This window comes from Dama dama, chromosome 4, assembly GCF_033118175.1.
Source record: "Dama dama isolate Ldn47 chromosome 4, ASM3311817v1, whole genome shotgun sequence".
NCBI lineage: Eukaryota > Metazoa > Chordata > Mammalia > Artiodactyla > Cervidae > Dama > Dama dama.
Genome location: NC_083684.1, coordinates 49,799,323 through 49,809,356, shown reverse-complemented (window position 1 = coordinate 49,809,356; position 10,034 = coordinate 49,799,323). Strand labels below are relative to the sequence as shown.

Here is a 10,034-nt window from a genome sequence, read left to right as displayed (position 1 = left end):
CTGACAGCCTGTCACAGGCCAGCATTCAGGAGGCCTGATCTGGGAGCACTTTTGTCCTTTTTGGTCAACCTGGGGATTTTCCGTTGTTAAGCTTCCTGAGTCAGCTGCCCCTCCCTCAGAGCCCTCCAGGGGGAGGAGGCTGAGCCAATGCCCTCTGTGGACTCAAGGACTAGCATCTTGCCAACACACACAGCTCCCCCTGTGCAGCCCCAGGCAACTTCACACTATGGCCTGGCAGAATCTCCTGAAAAATAAAGTATCTGACACAGGCCCCCTGAGGGTGAGGACAAGCACAGGTATAAAAGGGCTCCAGGTGAGTAGGGAGCACCTGCCACAGGCACCATGACGCAGGCTGGAGCTCTCCTGCTGCTCTGCGCTGCCTTGGTCCTCATCGCGGGTGGAAGTGAGTGGCTGGGACCTGGGCTCCCGAAGTTTTCTGACACCTTCCCAGGGCAGCACTGAGCATGTCGGGAGCCAGAAGGGAACAGTGTGTTCTGATGAGTATCTTTCAGGGAGTGTCCCCGTATCTTTCTGTTTCAGAGTGTGATGACATCTGCCAGGCCTTGAGGGACAGCATCAACCTGTTCATATCAGGAAGCCATGACACCTATACCGAACAAATTGAAAAGTATAACAAAACCTCTGATGTACCGGAAACTGCCGATACCCTGAAGAGCTGTGCTGATAAGAGTTTGACAGCCGAGGATAGGCAGGATGCTCTCAGTGCTCTGGTGGGTCAGGCTATCTGTGAATGTGCCTGTGGGGTCTGTGTGGGGGTGAGGGTGTCAGGGGCCTGCTCAGGGCACTAGGAAGTGGGGTGTCATATCCTCTCCACCCTGGCCCTTCCCCAGGAACCTGGGTGCAAAAAGATCCTCATGAATGAGGAGGTAGGGAGGATGTGGCCAATATCCACAGTGTGAGAAAGGATCCTGCAGGAAAACTTAGTCCAGCCCTGGGGCTCTTGAGCTGGCCCTGACTGCTCAGCTCTGCCTGGTCACAGTCCTGGGACCCTCCAGGCCCTCCTGACTCTGTGGTGCCACCTGCTTGGGAGTTAGGCCTTCAGCACTAGTCTCCCTGACTCCAGCCTCTCCAGCACATGAACCTGAATCTGCTACAATCCATTAGCATTGAGTCCTTCCCTCCTCCAAACATCAGTTGTTTCCCTTACTGCCTGAAACCCTTCTCTATCCCACCTAAACCCTACATTTCTCCTTGTTCCCTGGACCCCAAAGGGACATTTATGCCTCACATGCCCTAAGAGGAAGCTGCTTCCAAAAGCTGCCCTCCTGCCCTCCCCAGGCCTGGGATGCCCAGAGTTGAGGATCAGGGTCAATCCTCTAGAAATAGACAGCAGCCCCAGCTCACCACAAAGAGAGAAATCCCATGGTCTGTAATGAAGACCCAGTACAGTTAAAAAAAAAAAAAAAAGAGTATCAACAACCATCAAAATTAGGATCTTTAAAAAATCAAAACAGTTGAGAAACCTGTATCACTTTTCAAGAAAAGAAATAAGACACAAATTACCATAATAAAGTAAAGAAGAGATGTCTTTATTGGTTCCACATACATATAAGGAGAAAATATTATGAACAAATTATGCCAATTAATTGGATGGCTTAGATGAAATGGACAACTTTCTTAAAGATAAAAATTATAAAAAGTGACTCAATGCAAAAGGAAAGATAAATTTTAACTAAACCATCACAAGTAAAAAGTTCTAGGCCCATAGATTTATAGTGGTGAACGTCATAAAATATTAAAGAAATAAAAACAATCCTGTATAAATGCTTTAAAAAATGAACGACAAACAAACCTTCCTAACTCATCTGTTTAGGCCAATATTATCCTCATCATATTTTCAGGAAAAAGATATTACAAGAAAAGTAGAAACTCATACCCTTTGTAAAAATATAATCACCAAAAATTAACACAACATTAGGAATTCAAATCCAGCAACATGTAAAAGAAGTGGCACATAAAGACAGAGTATTATTTATCCAGGGAATACATGATTCATTTAACATTCAAAGTCAGTCAAGGTAATCCACCATATTAACAGAATAAGGGAGAAGGGTCTTATGATCATCTCAATTGAAGCTGAAAATATGTTTGACATAGTCAAAATATTCATAATAAAACATATCCATAAACTAAGATAAAAAGAAAGTTCTTCAACATTATAAGTTGCACCTACAAAACCACCTACAACTGACAATAACGCAGGGGACACAGGTGGGATCCCTGGTCCAGGAGGACTCCACGTGCCATGGACAACTAAGCTCATGTGCCACAACTATTGATCCCAAACCCCAGAGCCCACAATCCACAACTAATGAGCCCTTGCACTACAACTACTGAAGCCCACATACCCTATAATTGACATAAAAATTAACAGTGAAATATTGAGTGCCTTCCCCCTAAAATTGAGACAAAAGCTAAGATGCCCACTTTCATGAATTTTCTGGAACTGGCAGTACTGACCAATGAAGCAAAAGAATAAAAAAGAAATACACACTGAAAAGGTGGAGGTAAAAGTGTACAAAAAACATCAAAACATGCAGAAAAGAAACTGATGGGCAGATGAATGGATAAGGAACTTGTGGTACATATACAAAATGGAATATTACTCAGCTATAAAAAGGAACACATCTGAATCAGTTCTAATGAGATGGATAAACCTGAAGCCTATTATACAGAGTGAAGTAAGTCAGAAAGAGGAAGACAAATACTGTATATTAACTCATATATATGGAATTTAGAAAGATGGTACCAGCAATCCTACATGCAGAGCAACAAAGGAGACACAAACAAAAAGAACAGACTTTGGACCCAGTGGGAGAAGGGGAGAGAACAGCATTGAAATATACACATTACCATATGTAAAACAGATGACCACTGCGAGTTTGATGCATGAAGCAAGGCACACAAAGCTGGTGCTCTGGGACAACCTAGAGAGATAGGATGGGGAGGGGGGAGGGAAAGGGGTTCAGGACTGGGGGGACACATGTATACCTATGGCTGATTCATGTTGATGTATGGCAAAATATTACACTATTATAAAGTAATTATCCTCCAGTTAAAATAAATATATTAACTAAAAAATCAACATCATTAAGCCTTTCAGTACAACAGTAATAAAAGAAAACTTCCTCAATCTAATAAAAGGCATCAAAAATAACAAGGAAGACTTCAGCTAACATGGCATTTAATGAACAAAAACCAAATTTTTCCCCCAAGATTAAGAATAAGCAAAGATACTAATGCATATATACGGAATTTAGAAAGATGGTAACGATAACCCTATATGCGAGACAGCAAAAGAGACACAGATGTATAGAATAGTCTTTTGGACTCTGTGGGAGAAGGCGAGGGTGGGATGATTTAAGAGAATAGCATTGAAACATGTATATTATCATATGTGAAACAGATAGCCAGTCCAGGTTCAATGCATGAGACAGGGTGCTCAGGGCTGGTGCACTGGGATGACCCAGAGGGATGATATGGGGAGGGGGGTTCAGGATGGGGAACACATGTACCCCCGTGGCAGACTCATGTCAATGTATGGCAAAACCACTACAATATTGTAAAATAATTAGCCTCCAAGTAAAATAAATAAATTCATAGTAAAAAAAGAATAAGCAAAGAGGCCTATTTTTCTATTTCTGTTCAACATTGGACTAGAAACTCTCACAACTGAAAAACAGCAAGAAAGAATGAAAACAAAGTACAGTTGGAAGGGAAGAAATCAAACTCTCTTCATTCACAGAAAATAATAAATATACAGAGCAAATTATAACATACAGAGAAAATCCTAAAGAATCTACAAAAACATCATTATCCATATAAGTGATTTGAACATACTGCAAAATACAAGCTAAGTGTACAAGCAAATACAAAAAATCAAAATACAAGCAAAAAAAAATTAAGCATATTTGGAGAACAAGATGGCGGAGGAGTAGGTGGACATGGAGTACATCTCTCTCCACAGATACATCAGGAATACACCTTCAGACACAGAAGTGCTTGCAGATGCACCAGCTGAAAGCACAGGAGTACCTGAACCACGGGAAAAGAATACACAGAACCACGCAAAACCTGGTAGGATGAAGGAACTAGAGGGAAAAGTTCTTTGGGAGATACATACTAGCTCGGGTGAGCAGCCACAGGTAGCTAGAAGCCTCCTCAGGAGCCTCAGGCACCAAAACACCACAAGGGAAATTCTGGCTTGTAGGCACTGAGACCATGTTAGTGGAAATGGAGCTCTGAGCTCTGAGCCAGAGCAATGGCGTCAAAGTGTGATAAAAAGGAGATGATGTGAGCACAGGCCTTAAGTCTTATAAAGCCAGGGAGTCCCTTCCTGAGAAGAGACTCTAAAAACAGGGGCTTTTTCCCATATTCCTTAAATAGAATGGATATGACTCCTAGAGGTGTGGGAGCTAGGAAATGCTGCCTTTCCTGCCAAAGAGTAAAATTCTACTCCTCCAATGCTAGCTCCTCTCACTAAAAAAACAATCACATAGGTCAACACATGGCCTACTGCACTGATGCCAGTCCCCTATTGTGTGCAAGCTGATTGGCATGATATGGGCAGACTGTGCTTGAAAATTACAGGTGCTGTAGGCTGGAGCAAAGGTTTAGTGCTTCTTTGTTTATAGCTCTTGTCTGTCACATATCCCATGACTGCATAATCTATTCCCATGTGGCATACTGCACTATGCATGTGAGTGGGCAAGGGGGAGTGGGGGTCAGGGAAGTAACAATTACCAAGAATTTCAGAACCAAAAACTTGAAAATAAGTCCTGCCTCACTGTAGCAATCCTGGATTTTTCCTATGGCAGCTTTTACTGAATCAGTAGCACTGATCATATCCAGAAATAGGCCCAACAGTGTCCTGTTTCCAAAGGACATTGTGCTAAATAAACACCATAAAACACAGGGCAGGCTTCTGCTACAGGCAGAGACAGAAAACACCTTGTCAAAAGAATCACCAGGTCAGAAGGTTCCTGTTTCCCACCACTTGACAGGAACTCACACATCCAAAGCCTCCAGACTCACTTCCCACAGAGTCCCGCCTCTCCCAGGACTGCTTATATCCCAGACAGAAAATCTTCCCTATGAGGCACTCCCAGTAGGGAGAGTAGCAAGAAGGGTGAGGCCCGGAGACCCCTCTACCCTTGACCACCATCCCCAGGCATATCAGCCTGCTTCCTCCCTTCCAAAGAGCACACTACACCCAACAAACTATCCCTCAAGGTGTGCACAGCTAATGACCCTTCCGGTGGTTCATACCACCCACTCCATTCAAAGACTGAAAGCCTCAGGAGTTTCTACAGGACTCCTGGGCACTGATCTGCCACCTGCCCTCTGAATCTGTCCCTCAAAGCGGCTTGGACAGGACTGGGAAGGATGCAGTGAGACAGCATGGGGTAAGGATCAGGAGGGCCAATTGGACCCTCCTTCCTACCCTCATGCATCTCGAAGGTGAGCTCTCTAGTTACCATCAAGGCCAGCACAAGCAGTGCTCCCTTCATGGAGGCAGCAGATTGAGTGCTCTGCTCAGGGCAGCATTTCTGCTACTTCATAAACCACTAGCTCCCTGACCCCAGCCCACATCCCCTCCCAGGAGCTCCACAGGCCTGTCTGTAGCCATGCACCTGGCACAGGTAGTTCTCTCAGCCCTTTGTGTGTTTACTGTGGGAAGCCCTTCCTACTCTGAGAGCAGAGCTCCTGGAGAACTTGTGGTAGTATCTTTTCCAAAGTCCAAGTGGAGTTGATATTTCTAAGTGACTCCATTTGGAGCCAAGTGCTCTGTTGTCCCAGCCACAACCATCACCTGTTTCCCTGGTCATCCTTCCCCCAACCTATCCTGGCTCCAAGGTCAGCACTCACCCAGACTGAGCAGATGGAATCACAGGAGTGCCAAGGACAGGTCTACACCACTACCAGGAAGAAAAAAGTCATTCAGAATCCTTCCTTTTCCCCAAAGTTTAAGTCCTGGAGATAAGAATGCAGTGCTGGGCATTCCTGTAGCCCCCAAATATCTTAACATCTGCAGTCTCCAGACTGGGCCCCAGGCACTAGTGGACAGCAGCCTTGGACTCCAAATAATTCTGACCTGGGAACTCTCAGGACTTGAGGCCATGTGGATTTTCTCAGGTGCTGCTAATTCTATAACATCAGATCACACCACCAGCTTTTCTCAAACCCTTAAGGGAGCAAGTTCATGGTACATTCTTGATGCCCAGTGTCTCCAGTCTTGGTATTTTTCTTGGTTGTCCAACCCTCCTCCATAAGTGAACCTAGTCTCAAGAAGTCTGTCCAGAAACTCAGAGAGAAGCTGTGAGGTTGTGGTGTTGGTCTGTGTCAGAGACTCTGAGGTCCACAGCCCTAGAGGACACTGGAGACAGGAGGTCTAAGGCCCAGAGGGCTGGGTCCACCAGAGGTGCCACTCTATGTGTGAAAACTCTCTCAAGAGACAAAGTCAACCTTCCACACTAGGAAAACAGTGTGTTGGCACAAACAAGATAAGATGGACCTTGAAAACTGTAGGAGGAAGTTTAAGAAATCTCCCAATTGCCAAAATTGGAAACAGTTTGAAGACAAAATAAATAACAGAGAATTAGATGATAACACAAAGTATAAAGTAATATATATGAGTCCATACTCATATAAATAAATGACTAAATAAACAAATGTGGGAGAAGAAACAACCATTCCTTAAAGAAACATCCTGAATAACACAGATCATCTCTGCAAGGAGGGGGAAATTACTGCCATGATCACCTGATTGTGGGCTAGCCTTAGTAACTTATTTCCAAAGAGAAGAGGAGGGGAATGGGAAAACAGTGCAGAAACTGGACAAACACAACATAATCAACTAATCAAAGTTGATATTCCCAATGGTAAGACCCTCTGCTGTCACGTGTACCCTGTACACCACAACTCTGTGGTGTTTTCCTCAAGACCAAAAGTCTGAAGCCCACTCTACCCTATGAAAACAACAGCAGCCATATCCAGCTTGGAGGGCCTTCTACCATCCCTGGCCAGTGCTCCTCAGGACTGCCAAGGCCATAACAGACCAGGAGGGAATGAGTAACTCCACAGAGCAGAGGACACGGGGGACACATGACAGTGAATGCTGGGTGTATAGATTGTGGATTAGATCCTGGAACCCAAAGTGACATTAATGGACAACCTGGTTAAAACCAAATATAGTGTGAGGTTTAGTTATTAGTAATCATCTAATATTGTTTCTCAGTTTTGAGAAATATTTGTAACTGTTCAATAAATCAAAAATTATCCCAAATTAATTAAAATTTTATTTTATAAACAGCTTGCATAAGAAAAGGGCTACATGTGCTGCATTCCTGCATTCAACCTAACCAGCTCTTCACCCTGATGTCACTAAATGTCCCCGCAGTCCAGGGACGTCTCAGAGGATCCTGTGGCACCCTTGGAAGGGCACTGGGCTGGATCCATAGCAGCCACCTGTGTTACTCGGCACTCCAAACGCTGGCTCGTCTCCTCACAGCACTGCTGAGGGCATTGGGGGCAGTGTCTTCTGAAGGACAGGAGGCACGGGATACACAGGCAAGGGTCCCACCACACAGAAGTCCTACCTCCATAGACAAAGAGCCAGCATGTGCAGCCTGGGCCTTGTGGTGTTCACCTTCCTGCCCAGGAACCTCTGAGACACATATGCAGCCACCTGAGCCCCTCAGGGGGTGACCTTCAGAGAGGTGGCCCCCAGGTAGCAGGAGCCATGATGAGAAGAAGCTCCATGGTGTTCAGCTGACACTGCAGCTCAGTACTTGGTGCCTCTGCCAAAAGCAGTTACTGGATGTGAATCCTATTTGGTAAAAGGTTCTGGCTGTGGTCATGCCTTGTGTCCCAACTCAGTTCTGGCCCTCAGCAAACCTTATTTCACCACAGGTGACCCAGAGAAAGTTCAGTCAGATGCCTCCAGTGAAAAACTACCTGATTCTGCTAGCCAGAAAGTCATAGAGAGATGGAAGCAAGCTTTCGGTGCCAAGACAGAAATAACAGGACAGGGGCTTGGCCCTGCTGATGATAGCAGGACAAGGGCAAGCCCAGATAGCAGGACATCACCACTGCCTCCACCACAAAGGCAGCTCTGAGCAGACACACAGGTCTGGCCCAGATTCAGGAGCATCTTCCACACTCAATCCATGAGGAAACAGCCCATCCTACGTTCTTCCAGGAGAGGCACAGAAGGAATAATAATAAGTCAGATAAATACCAAAATGATTTTGGTCTACCTGTTCAAGGGAAAATATTAGAGCAAAGCCCTAAAACATTTCTGAGGAAGCCCAGAACTAAGAGCAACCCTGATGAGGCTTCCCTGGTGGCCCAGTCATAAAGAATCCATCTTCCAATGCAGGAGACACTGGTTGGATATCTGGCTGGGAAACTAAGATGCCACATGTCATAATGTAACTAAAACTCACGTGCCACAACTAAAGAGAAGACTGAGTGCTGCAACAAAAGATCCCACATGCTGCCACTACAAAGATCCTGTGTACCACAACTAAGCCCCAGTGGAGCTGAGCATAAATAAATAAATAGATTTAAAGAAGAGGGAGACGGTGATGGTGCTTGCTTCAGCAGCACATATACTAAAACTGCAACAACACAGAGAGGATAGCATGGCCCCTGCACAAGAATAACATCCAAATTTGTGAAGCATTCAATGTTTTCTCATGTGTATAACAGACAACTAGCAAGAAGCTGCTATGTAGCACAGACAGCCCAGCCTAGCTCTCTGTGACAATCTAGAGGGTTGGAGGAGAGGTTCAAGAGGGAGATGATATATATGTATGTATATATGTATATATATATATACACATAATTATGACTGATTCACACTGATGTACAGCAGAGACCACTGCACCACTGTAAATCAATTATCTTCCAATAGAAAGAAACAAAATTAAATTTAAAAAAAAGAAGAGATACAGAGATCTTGCCAATGGCCAGGGAGGACAAGTCAAGGCAGGATTTAAGCTGATCATCAAATCCAGGGAGACTTTGCACTATGGTATAATATGGTGCCCAGCTGTGTGGCTGCAATACAGGCTTACAAAACATTCTATTCCTAAACTGCCTGATTGCTTTAAAGTGGAAAATAAAATGTGAAAAATAAATTCTCCTCTCCCTCGCAATATGCCGTGAAAAAGATAGTAATGGAATTTAAAACTATGACCCCATATGGACAAAGGGAATAATATGGGGTTATCACCAGATGATGAAATAGAACACATTTTCAGAGAAGAGAAAGCACAGAAAGACATAGTTACTATGGGCAGAGAAAGCCACATCTAGCAAATAAAGCAGAGCACATTTTTCCCACATAATTCCAAAGAGCTCTGAGCTACAGAGACACTGGGCACTGCAGTGGGTAAGTCTAAGTACAACTGCAGATCTGAAAAGAGATAACTGATGTGAAATTTCTACATGAAATCACTGAAATCTAACACTCTGCCCCACCTCTTTCATTTACAGAACACCTACATTCAGATAAACATCCTCCAAGAAGGAAGCTGGAGAGCCAGCATGATGTAATGGTTAAGATCAGGGACCCTAGAGCTACACTTCATGGTTCCAAATTGTTTGCATTCAAAACAAGCATTTCCAACAGCACCGCTATAAGCTAGAACATAACAGAAAACCATCTTCAAATTTCTAAAGCAAATTTAGAATTTCATCCCTAGGAAGGTATCAATTCAAGTATGTAAGAACCAATTACAAGGTGGTCCTAAGATGGTAGAGGAATAGGACGGGGAGACCACTTTCTACCCCACAAATTCATCGAAAGAACATTTGAATGCCGAGTAAATTCCACAGAACAACTCTGAATGCTGGCAGAGGACATCAGGCACCCAGAAAGGCAGCCCATTGTCTTTGAAAGGAGGTAGGACAAAATATAAAAGATAAAAAGAGAGACAAAAGAGGTAGGGATGGAGGTCCATCCTGGGAAGGGAGTCTTTAAAAAAAAATGAGAGAGAAGTTTCCAA

At 44.2% G+C, this 10,034-nt stretch overlaps 1 non-coding gene across 1 annotated transcript; it reads left to right on the top strand.

Moving 5' to 3' along the window:
* The first annotated feature begins 8,612 nt into the window (after window positions 1-8,612).
* LOC133055293 (U6 spliceosomal RNA) lies at window positions 8,613-8,718 on the top strand. The gene has a single exon (XR_009692591.1). It is a non-coding gene; the product is annotated as a U6 spliceosomal RNA (small nuclear RNA).
* The last annotated feature ends 1,316 nt before the right edge of the window (window positions 8,719-10,034 follow it).